We start from the raw sequence: 15885 nt of genomic DNA on the forward strand, positions 1-15885 counted from the left end.
TATCACCATTGTGTTGGAGACTTTGTGGGGCTGAGGAAACTGTCCCACATCTGGTGGCACTGTCCCAACTTATTTCCATTGTGGACAGACATACATTGTCTTGCTTTCCTTCTCATAGGAATTGTAATGCCCAACTCCCTGTCATATTCCCTTTTATCTCATTATATTTCTGATATTCCTAAGTATACCCACAAATTTATAACACATATTTTGAGTGCTACCAAATGCCATATAGCTTTATATAGAAAAACTCAGTTACACCATTCTCTATCTTTATTATAAATACAATTTGGCACATCTATCATTGTGAATACATCACCAGAATTTTTCATAACACTGCAAATAAGTTCTCATATACTTGGATCCTTGGACTAACTGAAATCCCCCTATTTCAACCCTTTTATAACTGGATTGATTTGCCCCCATCATGACTAAGATATTTTCACACCCTGACAAAATTCTCAATTCACAGGTTATAATCCTGTTATTTCTTACTTTGTACAAGTTTATATTATAGTGTCCATTTGTAAGAAATGATCCAAGTTAGAAACTTTTAAGCAGTTTAAGTTCAATTCTGCTGGTTCATCTTCCCTTACTGATAATATCCATTAGGAAGCATTTTCATGTGTCTCTGTGGCGCAATTGGTTAGCTTGTTCGGCTGTTAACTGAAAGGTTGGTGGTTCAAGCCCACCCAGGGACGTGTTTGGTATTTGTTATTCTGTGACAGGAGGATTCTGTATTTGACAAAATATACCAGGCATTTGTCTTCATTTTTCCTCCATAAACAAACTTACATGGAAATTAACAGCTATGACTTTACTAACTCTACATCCATTGCTTTCCAGCTAGTGTTAGATAATACTAGAAAGAACTTTACAAATTGAAAACAAGTTATCAGTCCTAAGAAGATATAGAGAATAAGCTAAAAATTCACAGTGACTTATAGCCAGAAGAATAACAAAAATGTATTAATATATACCAGATACTGGATCCACTGGGTTAATTCTGAGAAGTTGATTCAATTATTTACAAATTTGGTAAGTTAACCTTGCAACAGCATAGTAACACCAGTTACAGCAGTTGAAATTGGACCCCTAGCAAACCGATATCACTTTTTTATGCAGCATTATGGGGCTACAACAAATTGCTGCAAGTTTGGAGCTACCATAAGTGTGGCTTATAGTCAGTTACTCACAGGAAATGTGGTGTATGAGCTCTTTGAATCAACCCCAAATTGTTTGCATGTCATTTTCAAGAAAACTATATGTAACTCAACATTCCTCTGGGGCATCAGAAGAAAATAAAAACAGTGAAGAATTTTGTTCAGGAATGTTATTCTTCACTTGATATACTGCAGCAAATTTTGGTTCCAAAATCTTATCTGGAGAATGCGGGCTTCGATGCCGCTACATCTCGCATGCTAAGCGAGCGCTCTACCATTTGAGCTACCATAAGTGTGGCTTATAGTCAGTTACTCACAGGAAATGTGGTGTATCAGCTCTTTGAATCAACCCCAAATTGTTTGCATGTAATTTTCAAGACAACTATATGTAACTCAGCATTCCTCTGGGGCATCAGAAGAAAATAAAAACAGTGAAGAATTTTGGTCAGGAATGTTATTCTTCACTTGATATACTGCAGCAAATTTTGATTCCAAAATCTTATCTGGACAATGCGGGCATCGATCCCGCTACATCTCGCATGCTAAGCAAGCACTCTACCATTTGAGCTAATTCCCCTTTGATGTTAAAGCCATTTACATCACTTACACCTGGAGGACTGGATTACATTTAGAGATAACATCTCAAAAACATCCATTAGCCTCAAGTTTAGTGAAATCCCATTATCGTTGGTATTTAGTACCTTAATGATTTCATAAAATGTTTCCTTCTTTATCACCATTGTGTTGGAGACTTTGTGGGGCTGAGGAAAGTGTTCCACATCTGGTGGCACTGTCCAAACTTATTTCCATTGTGGACAGACATACATTGTCTTGCTTTCCTTCTCATAGGAATTGTAATGCCCAACTCCCTGTTATATTCCCTTTTATCTCATTATATTTCTGATTTTCCTAAGTATACCCACAAATTTATAACACATATTTTGAGTGCTACCAAATGCCATATAGCTTTATATTGAAAAAACTCAGTTACACCATTCTCTATCTTTATTATAAATACAATTTGGCACATCTATCATTGTGAATACATCACCAGAATTTTTCATAACACTGCAAATAAGTTCTCATATACTTGGATCCTTGGACTAACTGAAATCCCCCTATTTCAACCCTTTTATAACTGGATTGATTCGCCCTCATTATGACTAAGATATTTTCACACCCTGACAAAATTCTCAATTCACAGGGTATAATCCTGTTATTTCTTACTTTGCAAAAGTTCATATTATAGTGTCCATTTGTAAGAAATGATCCAAGTTAGAAACTTTTAAGCAGTTTAAGTTCAATTCTGCTGGTTCATCTTCCCTTACTGATAATATCCATTAGAAAGCATTTTCACGTGTCTCTGTGGCGCAATTTGTTTGCGCATTCGGCTGTTAACTGAAAGGTTGGTGGTTCAAGCCCTCTCAGGGACGTGTTTGGTATTTGTTATACTGTGACAGGAGGATTCTGTATTTGACAAAATTTACCAGGCATTTGTCTTCATTTTACCTCAATACACAAACTTACATGGAAATTAACAGCTATGACTTTACTAACTCTACATCCATGGCTTTCCAGCTAGTGTTAGATAATACTAGAAAGAACTTTACAAATTGAAAACAAGTGATCAGTTCTAAGAAGATATAGAGAATAAGCTAAAAATTCACAGTGACTTATAGCCAGAAGAATAACAAAAATGTATTAATATATACCAGATACTGGGATCCACTGGGTTAATTCTGAGAAGTTGATTCAATTATTTACAAATGGGGTAAGTTAACCTTGCAACAGTATAATAACACCAGTTACAGCAGTTGAAATTGGACCCCTTGCAACCCGATATCACTTTTTTATGCAGCATTATGGGGCTACAACAAATTGCTGCAAGTTTGGAGCTACCATAAGTGTGGTTTATAGTCAGTTACTCACAGGAAAAGTGGTGTATCAGCTCTTTGAATCAACCCCAAATTGTTTTCATGTAATTTTCAAGACAACTATATGTAACTCAGCATTCCTCTGGGGCATCAGAAGAAAATAAAAACAGTGAAGAATTTTGGTCAGGAATGTTATTCTTCACTTGATATACTGCAGCAAATTTTGGTTCCAAAATCTTATCTGGAGAATGTGGGCTTCGATGCCACTACATCTCGCATGCTGAGCGAGCGCTCTACCATTTGAGCTACCATAAGTGTGGCTTATAGTCAGTTACTCACAGGAAATGTGGTGTATCAGCTCTTTGAATCAACCCCAAATTGTTTGCATGTAATTTTCAAGACAACTATATGTAACTCAGCATTCCTCTGGGGCATCAGAAGAAAATAAAAACAGTGAAGAATTTTGGTCAGGAAAGTTATTCTTCACTTAATATACTGCAGCAAATTTTGGTTCCAAAATCTTATCTGGAGAATGCGGGAATCGATGTCGCTACCTCTCGCATGCTAAGCGAGCGCTCTACCATTTGAGCTAATTCCCCTTTGATGTTAAAACCATTTACACCACTTACACCAAGAGGACTGGATTACATTTAGAGATAACATCTCAAAAACATCCATTAGCCTCAAGTTTAGTGAAATCCCATTATCGTTGGTATTTAGTACCTTAATGATTTCATAAAATGTTTCCTTCTTTATCACCATTGTGTTGGAGACTTTGTGGGGCTGAGGAAACTGTCCCACATCTGGTGGCACTGTCCCAACTTATTTCCATTGTGGACAGACATACATTGTCTTGCTTTCCTTCTCATAGGAATTGTAATGCCCAACTCCCTGTCATATTCCCTTTTATCTCATTATATTTCTGATATTCCTAAGTATACCCACAAATTTATAACACATATTTTGAGTGCTACCAAATGCCATATAGCTTTATATAGAAAAACTCAGTTACACCATTCTCTATCTTTATTATAAATACAATTTGGCACATCTATCATTGTGAATACATCACCAGAATTTTTCATAACACTGCAAATAAGTTCTCATATACTTGGATCCTTGGACTAACTGAAATCCCCCTATTTCAACCCTTTTATAACTGGATTGATTTGCCCCCATCATGACTAAGATATTTTCACACCCTGACAAAATTCTCAATTCACAGGTTATAATCCTGTTATTTCTTACTTTGTACAAGTTTATATTATAGTGTCCATTTGTAAGAAATGATCCAAGTTAGAAACTTTTAAGCAGTTTAAGTTCAATTCTGCTGGTTCATCTTCCCTTACTGATAATATCCATTAGGAAGCATTTTCATGTGTCTCTGTGGCGCAATTGGTTAGCGTGTTCGGCTGTTAACTGAAAGGTTGGTGGTTCAAGCCCACCCAGGGACGTGTTTGGTATTTGTTATTCTGTGACAGGAGGATTCTGTATTTGACAAAATATACCAGGCATTTGTCTTCATTTTTCCTCCATAAACAAACTTACATGGAAATTAACAGCTATGACTTTACTAACTCTACATCCATTGCTTTCCAGCTAGTGTTAGATAATACTAGAAAGAACTTTACAAATTGAAAACAAGTTATCAGTCCTAAGAAGATATAGAGAATAAGCTAAAAATTCACAGTGACTTATAGCCAGAAGAATAACAAAAATGTATTAATATATACCAGATACTGGATCCACTGGGTTAATTCTGAGAAGTTGATTCAATTATTTACAAATTTGGTAAGTTAACCTTGCAACAGCATAGTAACACCAGTTACAGCAGTTGAAATTGGACCCCTAGCAACCCGATATCACTTTTTTATGCAGCATTATGGGGCTACAACAAATTGCTGCAAGTTTGGAGCTACCATAAGTGTGGCTTATAGTCAGTTACTCACAGGAAATGTGGTGTATGAGCTCTTTGAATCAACCCCAAATTGTTTGCATGTAATTTTCAAGAAAACTATATGTAACTCAACATTCCTCTGGGGCATCAGAAGAAAATAAAAACAGTGAAGAATTTTGTTCAGGAATGTTATTCTTCACTTGATATACTGCAGCAAATTTTGGTTCCAAAATCTTATCTGGAGAATGCGGGCTTCGATGCCGCTACATCTCGCATGCTAAGCGAGCGCTCTACCATTTGAGCTACCATAAGTGTGGCTTATAGTCAGTTACTCACAGGAAATGTGGTGTATCAGCTCTTTGAATCAACCCCAAATTGTTTGCATGTAATTTTCAAGACAACTATATGTAACTCAGCATTCCTCTGGGGCATCAGAAGAAAATAAAAACAGTGAAGAATTTTGGTCAGGAATGTTATTCTTCACTTGATATACTGCAGCAAATTTTGATTCCAAAATCTTATCTGGACAATGCGGGCATCGATCCCGCTACATCTCGCATGCTAAGCAAGCACTCTACCATTTGAGCTAATTCCCCTTTGATGTTAAAGCCATTTACATCACTTACACCTGGAGGACTGGATTACATTTAGAGATAACATCTCAAAAACATCCATTAGCCTCAAGTTTAGTGAAATCCCATTATCGTTGGTATTTAGTACCTTAATGATTTCATAAAATGTTTCCTTCTTTATCACCATTGTGTTGGAGACTTTGTGGGGCTGAGGAAAGTGTTCCACATCTGGTGGCACTGTCCAAACTTATTTCCATTGTGGACAGACATACATTGTCTTGCTTTCCTTCTCATAGGAATTGTAATGCCCAACTCCCTGTTATATTCCCTTTTATCTCATTATATTTCTGATTTTCCTAAGTATACCCACAAATTTATAACACATATTTTGAGTGCTACCAAATGCCATATAGCTTTATATTGAAAAAACTCAGTTACACCATTCTCTATCTTTATTATAAAAACAATTTGGCACATCTATCATTGTGAATACATCACCAGAAATTTTCATAACACTGCAAATAAGTTCTCATATACTTGGATCCTTGGACTAACTGAAATCCCCCTATTTCAACCCTTTTATAACTGGATTGATTCGCCCTCATTATGACTAAGATATTTTCACACCCTGACAAAATTCTCAATTCACAGGGTATAATCCTGTTATTTCTTACTTTGCAAAAGTTCATATTATAGTGTCCATTTGTAAGAAATGATCCAAGTTAGAAACTTTTAAGCAGTTTAAGTTCAATTCTGCTGGTTCATCTTCCCTTACTGATAATATCCATTAGAAAGCATTTTCACGTGTCTCTGTGGCGCAATTTGTTTGCGCATTCGGCTGTTAACTGAAAGGTTGGTGGTTCAAGCCCTCTCAGGGACGTGTTTGGTATTTGTTATACTGTGACAGGAGGATTCTGTATTTGACAAAATTTACCAGGCATTTGTCTTCATTTTACCTCAATACACAAACTTACATGGAAATTAACAGCTATGACTTTACTAACTCTACATCCATGCCTTCCAGCTAGTGTTAGATAATACTAGAAAGAACTTTACAAATTTAAAACAAGTGATCAGTTCTAAGAAGATATAGAGAATAAGCTAAAAATTCACAGTGACTTATAGCCAGAAGAATAACAAAAATGTATTAATATATACCAGATACTGGGATCCACTGGGTTAATTCTGAGAAGTTGATTCAATTATTTACAAATGGGGTAAGTTAACCTTGCAACAGTATAGTAACACCAGTTACAGCAGTTGAAATTGGACCCCTAGCAACCCGATATCACTTTTTTATGCAGCATTATGGGGCTACAACAAATTGCTGCAAGTTTGGAGCTACCATAAGTGTGGTTTATAGTCAGTTACTCACAGGAAAAGTGGTGTATCAGCTCTTTGAATCAACCCCAAATTGTTTTCATGTAATTTTCAAGACAACTATATGTAACTCAGCATTCCTCTGGGGCATCAGAAGAAAATAAAAACAGTGAAGAATTTTGGTCAGGAATGTTATTCTTCACTTGATATACTGCAGCAAATTTTGGTTCCAAAATCTTATCTGGAGAATGTGGGCTTCGATGCCACTACATCTCGCATGCTGAGCGAGCGCTCTACCATTTGAGCTACCATAAGTGTGGCTTATAGTCAGTTACTCACAGGAAATGTGGTGTATCAGCTCTTTGAATCAACCCCAAATTGTTTGCATGTAATTTTCAAGACAACTATATGTAACTCAGCATTCCTCTGGGGCATCAGAAGAAAATAAAAACAGTGAAGAATTTTGGTCAGGAAAGTTATTCTTCACTTAATATACTGCAGCAAATTTTGGTTCCAAAATCTTATCTGGACAATGCGGGCATCGATGTCGCTACCTCTCGCATGCTAAGCGAGCGCTCTTCCATTTGAGCTAATTCCCCTTTGATGTTAAAACCATTTACACCACTTACACCAAGAGGACTGGATTACATTTAGAGATAACATCTCAAAAACATCCATTAGCCTCAAGTTTAGTGAAATCCCATTATCGTTGGTATTTAGTACCTTAATGATTTCATAAAATGTTTCCTTCTTTATCACCATTGTGTTGGAGACTTTGTGGGGCTGAGGAAACTGTCCCACATCTGGTGGCACTGTCCCAACTTATTTCCATTGTGGACAGACATACATTGTCTTGCTTTCCTTCTCATAGGAATTGTAATGCCCAACTCCCTGTCATATTCCCTTTTATCTCATTATATTTCTGATATTCCTAAGTATACCCACAAATTTATAACACATATTTTGAGTGCTACCAAATGCCATATAGCTTTATATAGAAAAACTCAGTTACACCATTCTCTATCTTAATTATAAATACAATTTGGCACATCTATCATTGTGAATACATCACCAGAATTTTTCATAACACTGCAAATAAGTTCTCATATACTTGGATCCTTGGACTAACTGAAATCCCCCTATTTCAACCCTTTTATAACTGGATTGATTTGCCCCCATCATGACTAAGATATTTTCACACCCTGACAAAATTCTCAATTCACAGGTTATAATCCTGTTATTTCTTACTTTGCACAAGTTTATATTATAGTGTCCATTTGTAAGAAATGATCCAAGTTAGAAACTTTTAAGCAGTTTAAGTTCAATTCTGCTGGTTCATCTTCCCTTACTGATAATATCCATTAGGAAGCATTTTCATGTGTCTCTGTGGCGCAATTGGTTAGCGTGTTCGGCTGTTAACTGAAAGGTTGGTGGTTCAAGCCCACCCAGGGACGTGTTTGGTATTTGTTATTCTGTGACAGGAGGATTCTGTATTTGACAAAATATACCAGGCATTTGTCTTCATTTTTCCTCCATAAACAAACTTACATGGAAATTAACAGCTATGACTTTACTAACTCTACATCCATGGCTTTCCAGCTAGTGTTAGATAATACTAGAAAGAACTTTACAAATTGAAAACAAGTTATCAGTCCTAAGAAGATATAGAGAATAAGCTAAAAATTCACAGTGACTTATAGCCAGAAGAATAACAAAAATGTATTAATATATACCAGATACTGGATCCACTGGGTTAATTCTGAGAAGATGATTCAATTATTTACAAATTTGGTAAGTTAACCTTGCAACAGTATAGTAACACCAGTTACAGCAGTTGAAATTGGACCCCTAGCAACCCGATATCACTTTTTTATGCAGCATTATGGGGCTACAACAAATTGCTGCAAGTTTGGAGCTACCATAAGTGTGGCTTATAGTCAGTTACTCACAGGAAATGTGGTGTATGAGCTCTTTGAATCAACCCCAAATTGTTTGCATGTAATTTTCAAGAAAACTATATGTAACTCAACATTCCTCTGGGGCATCAGAAGAAAATAAAAACAGTGAAGAATTTTGGTCAGGAATGTTATTCTTCACTTGATATACTGCAACAAATTTTGGTTCCAAAATCTTATCTGGAGAATGCGGGCTTCGATGCCGCTAAATCTCGCATGCTAAGCGAGCGCTCTACCATTTGAGCTACCATAAGTGTGGCTTATAGTCAGTTACTCACAGGAAATGTGGTGTATCAGCTCTTTGAATCAACCCCAAATTGTTTGCATGTAATTTTCAAGACAACTATATGTAACTCAGCATTCCTCTGGGGCATCAGAAGAAAATAAAAACAGTGAAGAATTTTGGTCAGGAATGTTATTCTTCACTTGATATACTGCAGCAAATTTTGATTCCAAAATCTTATCGGGCATCGATCCCGCTACCTCTCGCATGCTAAGCAAGCACTCTACCATTTGAGCTAATTCCCCTTTGATGTTAAAGCCATTTACACCACTTACACCTGGAGGACTGGATTACATTTAGAGATAACATCTCAAAAACATCCATTAGCCTCAAGTTTAGTGAAATCCCATTATCGTTGGTATTTAGTACCTTAATGATTTCATAAAATGTTTCCTTCTTTATCACCATTGTGTTGGAGACTTTGTGGGGCTGAGGAAAGTGTTCCACATCTGGTGGCACTGTCCAAACTTATTTCCATTGTGGACAGACATACATTGTCTTGCTTTCCTTCTCATAGGAATTGTAATGCCCAACTCCCTGTTATATTCCCTTTTATCTCATTATATTTCTGATTTTCCTAAGTATACCCACAAATTTATAACACATATTTTGAGTGCTACCAAATGCCATATAGCTTTATATTGAAAAAACTCAGTTACACCATTCTCTATCTTTATTATAAATACAATTTGGCACATCTATCATTGTGAATACATCACCAGAATTTTTCATAACACTGCAAATAAGTTCTCATATACTTGGATCCTTGGACTAACTGAAATCCCCCTATTTCAACCCTTTTATAACTGGATTGATTTGCCCTCATTATGACTAAGATATTTTCACACCCTGACAAAATTCTCAATTCACAGGGTATAATCCTGTTATTTCTTACTTTGCAAAAGTTCATATTATAGTGTCCATTTGTAAGAAATGATCCAAGTTAGAAACTTTTAAGCAGTTTAAGTTCAATTCTGCTGGTTCATCTTCCCTTACTGATAATATCCATTAGAAAGCATTTTCACGTGTCTCTGTGGCGCAATTTGTTTGCGCATTCGGCTGTTAATTGAAAGGTTGGTGGTTCAAGCCCTCTCAGGGACGTGTTTGGTATTTGTTATACTGTGACAGGAGGATTCTGTATTTGACAAAATTTACCAGGCATTTGTCTTCATTTTACCTCAATACACAAACTTACATGGAAATTAACAGCTATGACTTTACTAACTCTACATCCATGGCTTTCCAGCTAGTGTTAGATAATACTAGAAAGAACTTTACAAATTGAAAACAAGTGATCAGTTCTAAGAAGATATAGAGAATAAGCTAAAAATTCACAGTGACTTATAGCCAGAAGAATAACAAAAATGTATTAATATATACCAGATACTGGGATCCACTGGGTTAATTCTGAGAAGTTGATTCAATTATTTACAAATGGGGTAAGTTAACCTTGCAACAGTATAATAACACCAGTTACAGCAGTTGAAATTGGACCCCTAGCAACCCGATATCACTTTTTTATGCAGCATTATGGGGCTACAACAAATTGCTGCAAGTTTGGAGCTACCATAAGTGTGGTTTATAGTCAGTTACTCACAGGAAAAGTGGTGTATCAGCTCTTTGAATCAACCCCAAATTGTTTTCATGTAATTTTCAAGACAACTATATGTAACTCAGCATTCCTCTGGGGCATCAGAAGAAAATAAAAACAGTGAAGAATTTTGGTCAGGAATGTTATTCTTCACTTGATATACTGCAGCAAATTTTGGTTCCAAAATCTTATCTGGAGAATGTGGGCTTCGATGCCACTACATCTCGCATGCTGAGCGAGCGCTCTACCATTTGAGCTACCATAAGTGTGGCTTATAGTCAGTTACTCACAGGAAATGTGGTGTATCAGCTCTTTGAATCAACCCCAAATTGTTTGCATGTAATTTTCAAGACAACTATATGTAACTCAGCATTCCTCTGGGGCATCAGAAGAAAATAAAAACAGTGAAGAATTTTGGTCAGGAAAGTTATTCTTCACTTAATATACTGCAGCAAATTTTGGTTCCAAAATCTTATCTGGAGAATGCGGGAATCGATGTCGCTACCTCTCGCATGCTAAGCGAGCGCTCTACCATTTGAGCTAATTCCCCTTTGATGATAAAACCATTTACACCACTTACACCAAGAGGACTGGATTACATTTAGAGATAACATCTCAAAAACATCCATTAGCCTCAAGTTTAGTGAAATCCCATTATCGTTGGTATTTAGTACCTTAATGATTTCATAAAATGTTTCCTTCTTTATCACCATTGTGTTGGAGACTTTGTGGGGCTGAGGAAACTGTCCCACATCTGGTGGCACTGTCCCAACTTATTTCCATTGTGGACAGACATACATTGTCTTGCTTTCCTTCTCATAGGAATTGTAATGCCCAACTCCCTGTCATATTCCCTTTTATCTCATTATATTTCTGATATTCCTAAGTATACCCACAAATTTATAACACATATTTTGAGTGCTACCACATGCCATATAGCTTTATATAGAAAAACTCAGTTACACCATTCTCTATCTTTATTATAAATACAATTTGGCACATCTATCATTGTGAATACATCACCAGAATTTTTCATAACACTGCAAATAAGTTCTCATATACTTGGATCCTTGGACTAACTGAAATCCCCCTATTTCAACCCTTTTATAACTGGATTGATTTGCCCCCATCATGACTAAGATATTTTCACACCCTGACAAAATTCTCAATTCACAGGTTATAATCCTGTTATTTCTTACTTTGCACAAGTTTATATTATAGTGTCCATTTGTAAGAAATGATCCAAGTTAGAAACTTTTAAGCAGTTTAAGTTCAATTCTGCTGGTTCATCTTCCCTTACTGATAATATCCATTAGGAAGCATTTTCATGTGTCTCTGTGGCGCAATTGGTTAGCGTGTTCGGCTGTTAACTGAAAGGTTGGTGGTTCAAGCCCACCCAGGGACGTGTTTGGTATTTGTTATTCTGTGACAGGAGGATTCTGTATTTGACAAAATATACCAGGCATTTGTCTTCATTTTTCCTCCATAAACAAACTTACATGGAAATTAACAGCTATGACTTTACTAACTCTACATCCATTGCTTTCCAGCTAGTGTTAGATAATACTAGAAAGAACTTTACAAATTGAAAACAAGTTATCAGTCCTAAGAAGATATAGAGAATAAGCTAAAAATTCACAGTGACTTATAGCCAGAAGAATAACAAAAATGTATTAATATATACCAGATACTGGATCCACTGGGTTAATTCTGAGAAGTTGATTCAATTATTTACAAATTTGGTAAGTTAACCTTGCAACAGCATAGTAACACCAGTTACAGCAGTTGAAATTGGACCCCTAGCAACCCGATATCACTTTTTTATGCAGCATTATGGGGCTACAACAAATTGCTGCAAGTTTGGAGCTACCATAAGTGTGGCTTATAGTCAGTTACTCACAGGAAATGTGGTGTATGAGCTCTTTGAATCAACCCCAAATTGTTTGCATGTAATTTTCAAGAAAACTATATGTAACTCAACATTCCTCTGGGGCATCAGAAGAAAATAAAAACAGTGAAGAATTTTGTTCAGGAATGTTATTCTTCACTTGATATACTGCAGCAAATTTTGGTTCCAAAATCTTATCTGGAGAATGTGGGCTTCGATGCCGCTACATCTCGCATGCTAAGCGAGCGCTCTACCATTTGAGCTACCATAAGTGTGGCTTATAGTCAGTTACTCACAGGAAATGTGGTGTATCAGCTCTTTGAATCAACCCCAAATTGTTTGCATGTAATTTTCAAGACAACTATATGTAACTCAGCATTCCTCTGGGGCATCAGAAGAAAATAAAAACAGTGAAGAATTTTGGTCAGGAATGTTATTCTTCACTTGATATACTGCAGCAAATTTTGATTCCAAAATCTTATCTGGACAATGCGGGCATCGATCCCGCTACATCTCGCATGCTAAGCAAGCACTCTACCATTTGAGCTAATTCCCCTTTGATGTTAAAGCCATTTACATCACTTACACCTGGAGGACTGGATTACATTTAGAGATAACATCTCAAAAACATCCATTAGCCTCAAGTTTAGTGAAATCCCATTATCGTTGGTATTTAGTACCTTAATGATTTCATAAAATGTTTCCTTCTTTATCACCATTGTGTTGGAGACTTTGTGGGGCTGAGGAAACTGTCCCACATCTGGTGGCACTGTCCCAACTTACTTCCATTGTGGACAGACATACATTGTCTTGCTTTCCTTCTCATAGGAATTGTAATGCCCAACTCCCTGTCATATTCCCTTTTATCTCATTATATTTCTGATATTCCTAAGTATACCCACAAATTTATAACACATATTTTGAGTGCTACCAAATGCCATATAGCTTTATATAGAAAAACTCAGTTACACCATTCTCTATCTTTATTATAAATACAATTTGGCACATCTATCATTGTGAATACATCACCAGAATTTTTCATAACACTGCAAATAAGTTCTCATATACTTGGATCCTTGGACTAACTGAAATCCCCCTATTTCAACCCTTTTATAACTGGATTGATTTGCCCCCATCATGACTAAGATATTTTCACACCCTGACAAAATTCTCAATTCACAGGTTATAATCCTGTTATTTCTTACTTTGCACAAGTTTATATTATAGTGTCCATTTGTAAGAAATGATCCAAGTTAGAAACTTTTAAGCAGTTTAAGTTCAATTCTGCTGGTTCATCTTCCCTTACTGATAATATCCATTAGGAAGCATTTTCATGTGTCTCTGTGGCGCAATTGGTTAGCGTGTTCGGCTGTTAACTGAAAGGTTGGTGGTTCAAGCCCACCCAGGGATGTGTTTGGTATTTGTTATTCTGTGACAGGAGGATTCTGTATTTGACAAAATATACCAGGCATTTGTCTTCATTTTTCCTCCATAAACAAACTTACATTTAAATTAACAGCTATGACTTTACTAACTCTACATCCATGGCTTTCCAGCTAGTGTTAGATAATACTAGAAAGAACTTTACAAATTGAAAACAAGTGATCAGTCCTAAGAAGATATAGAGAATAAGCTAAAAATTCACAGTGACTTATAGCCAGAAGAATAACAAAAATGTATTAATATATACCAGATACTGGATCCACTGGGTTAATTCTGAGAAGTTAATTCAATTATTTTCAAATTTGTTAAGTTAACCTTGCAACAGTATAGTAACACCAGTTACAGCAGTTGAAATTGGACCCCTAGCAACCCGATATCACTTTTTTATGCAGCATTATGGGGCTACAACAAATTGCTGCAAGTTTGGAGCTACCATAAGTGTGGCTTATAGTCAGTTACTCACAGGAAATGTGGTGTATGAGCTCTTTGGATCAACCCCAAATTGTTTGCATGTAATTTTCAAGAAAACTATATGTAACTCAACATTCCTCTGGGGCATCAGAAGAAAATAAAAACAGTGAAGAATTTTGGTCAGGAATGTTATTCTTCACTTGATATACTGCAGCAAATTTTGGTTCCAAAATCTTATCTGGAGAATGCGGGCTTCGATGCCGCTACATCTCGCATGCTAAGAGAGCGCTCTACCATTTGAGCTACCATAAGTGTGGCTTATAGTCAGTTACTCACAGGAAATGTGGTGTATCAGCTCTTTGAATCAACCCCAAATTGTTTGCATGTAATTTTCAAGACAACTATATGTAACTCAGCATTCCTCTGGGGCATCAGAAGAAAATAAAAACAGTGAAGAATTTTGGTCAGGAATGTTATTCTTCACTTGATATACTGCAGCAAATTTTGATTCCAAAATCTTATCTGGACAATGCGGGCATCGATCCCACTACCTCTCGCATGCTAAGCAAGCACTCTACCATTTGAGCTAATTCCCCTTTGATGTTAAAGCCATTTACACCACTTACACCTGGAGGACTGGATTACATTTAGAGATAACATTTCAAAAACATCCATTAGCCTCAAGTTTAGTGAAATCCCATTATCGTTGGTATTTAGTACCTTAATGATTTCATAAAATGTTTCCTTCTTTATCACCATTGTGTTGGAGACTTTGTGGGGCTGAGGAAACTGTCCCACATCTGGTGGCACTGTCCCAACTTACTTCCATTGTGGACAGACATACATTGTCTTGCTTTCCTTCTCATAGGAATTGTAATGCCCAACTCCCTGTCATATTCCCTTTTATCTCATTATATTTCTGATATTCCTAAGTATACCCACAAATTTATAACACATATTTTGAGTACTACCACATGCCATATAGCTTTATATTGAAAAAACTCAGTTCCACCATTCTCTATCTTTATTATAAATACATTTTGGCACTTTTATCATTGTGAATACATTACCAGAATTTTTCATAACACTGCAAATAAGTTCTCATATACTTGGATCCTTGGACTAACTGAAATCCCCCTATTTCAACCCATTTATAACTGGATTGATTCGCTCCCATCATGACTAAGATATTTTCACACCCTGACAAAATTCTCAATTCACAGGTTATAATCCTGTTATTTCTTACTTTGCACAAGTTTATATTATAGTGTCCATTTGTAAGAAATGATCCAAGTTAGAAACTTTTAAGCAGTTTAAGTTCAATTCTGCTGGTTCATCTTCCGTTCCTGATAATATCCATTAGGAAGCATTTTCATGTGTCTCTGTGGCGCAATTGGTTAGCGTGTTCGGCTGTTAACTGAAAGGTTGGTGGTTCAAGCCCACCCAGGGACGTGTTTGGTATTTGTTATTCTGTGACAGGAGGATTCT

The 15885-nt window shown here is 36.3% G+C and overlaps 4 non-coding genes across 4 annotated transcripts; all 4 read left to right on the forward strand.

Moving 5' to 3' along the window:
* The first annotated feature begins 4417 nt into the window (after positions 1 to 4417).
* On the forward strand, positions 4418 to 4491 carry TRNAN-GUU (transfer RNA asparagine (anticodon GUU)). Its single transcript has one exon. It is a non-coding gene; the product is annotated as a tRNA-Asn (tRNA).
* Positions 4492 to 8206: 3715 nt separating this feature from the next.
* TRNAN-GUU (transfer RNA asparagine (anticodon GUU)) lies at positions 8207 to 8280 on the forward strand. Its single transcript has one exon. It is a non-coding gene; the product is annotated as a tRNA-Asn (tRNA).
* A 3706-nt stretch (positions 8281 to 11986) lies between these two features.
* TRNAN-GUU (transfer RNA asparagine (anticodon GUU)) lies at positions 11987 to 12060 on the forward strand. The gene has a single exon. It is a non-coding gene; the product is annotated as a tRNA-Asn (tRNA).
* Positions 12061 to 15775: 3715 nt separating this feature from the next.
* On the forward strand, positions 15776 to 15849 carry TRNAN-GUU (transfer RNA asparagine (anticodon GUU)). The gene has a single exon. It is a non-coding gene; the product is annotated as a tRNA-Asn (tRNA).
* The last annotated feature ends 36 nt before the right edge of the window (positions 15850 to 15885 follow it).

This window comes from Taudactylus pleione, unplaced genomic scaffold, assembly GCF_031769625.1.
Source record: "Taudactylus pleione unplaced genomic scaffold, aTauple2 ptg000174l, whole genome shotgun sequence".
In the NCBI taxonomy this organism is placed as follows: Eukaryota; Metazoa; Chordata; class Amphibia; order Anura; family Myobatrachidae; genus Taudactylus; species Taudactylus pleione.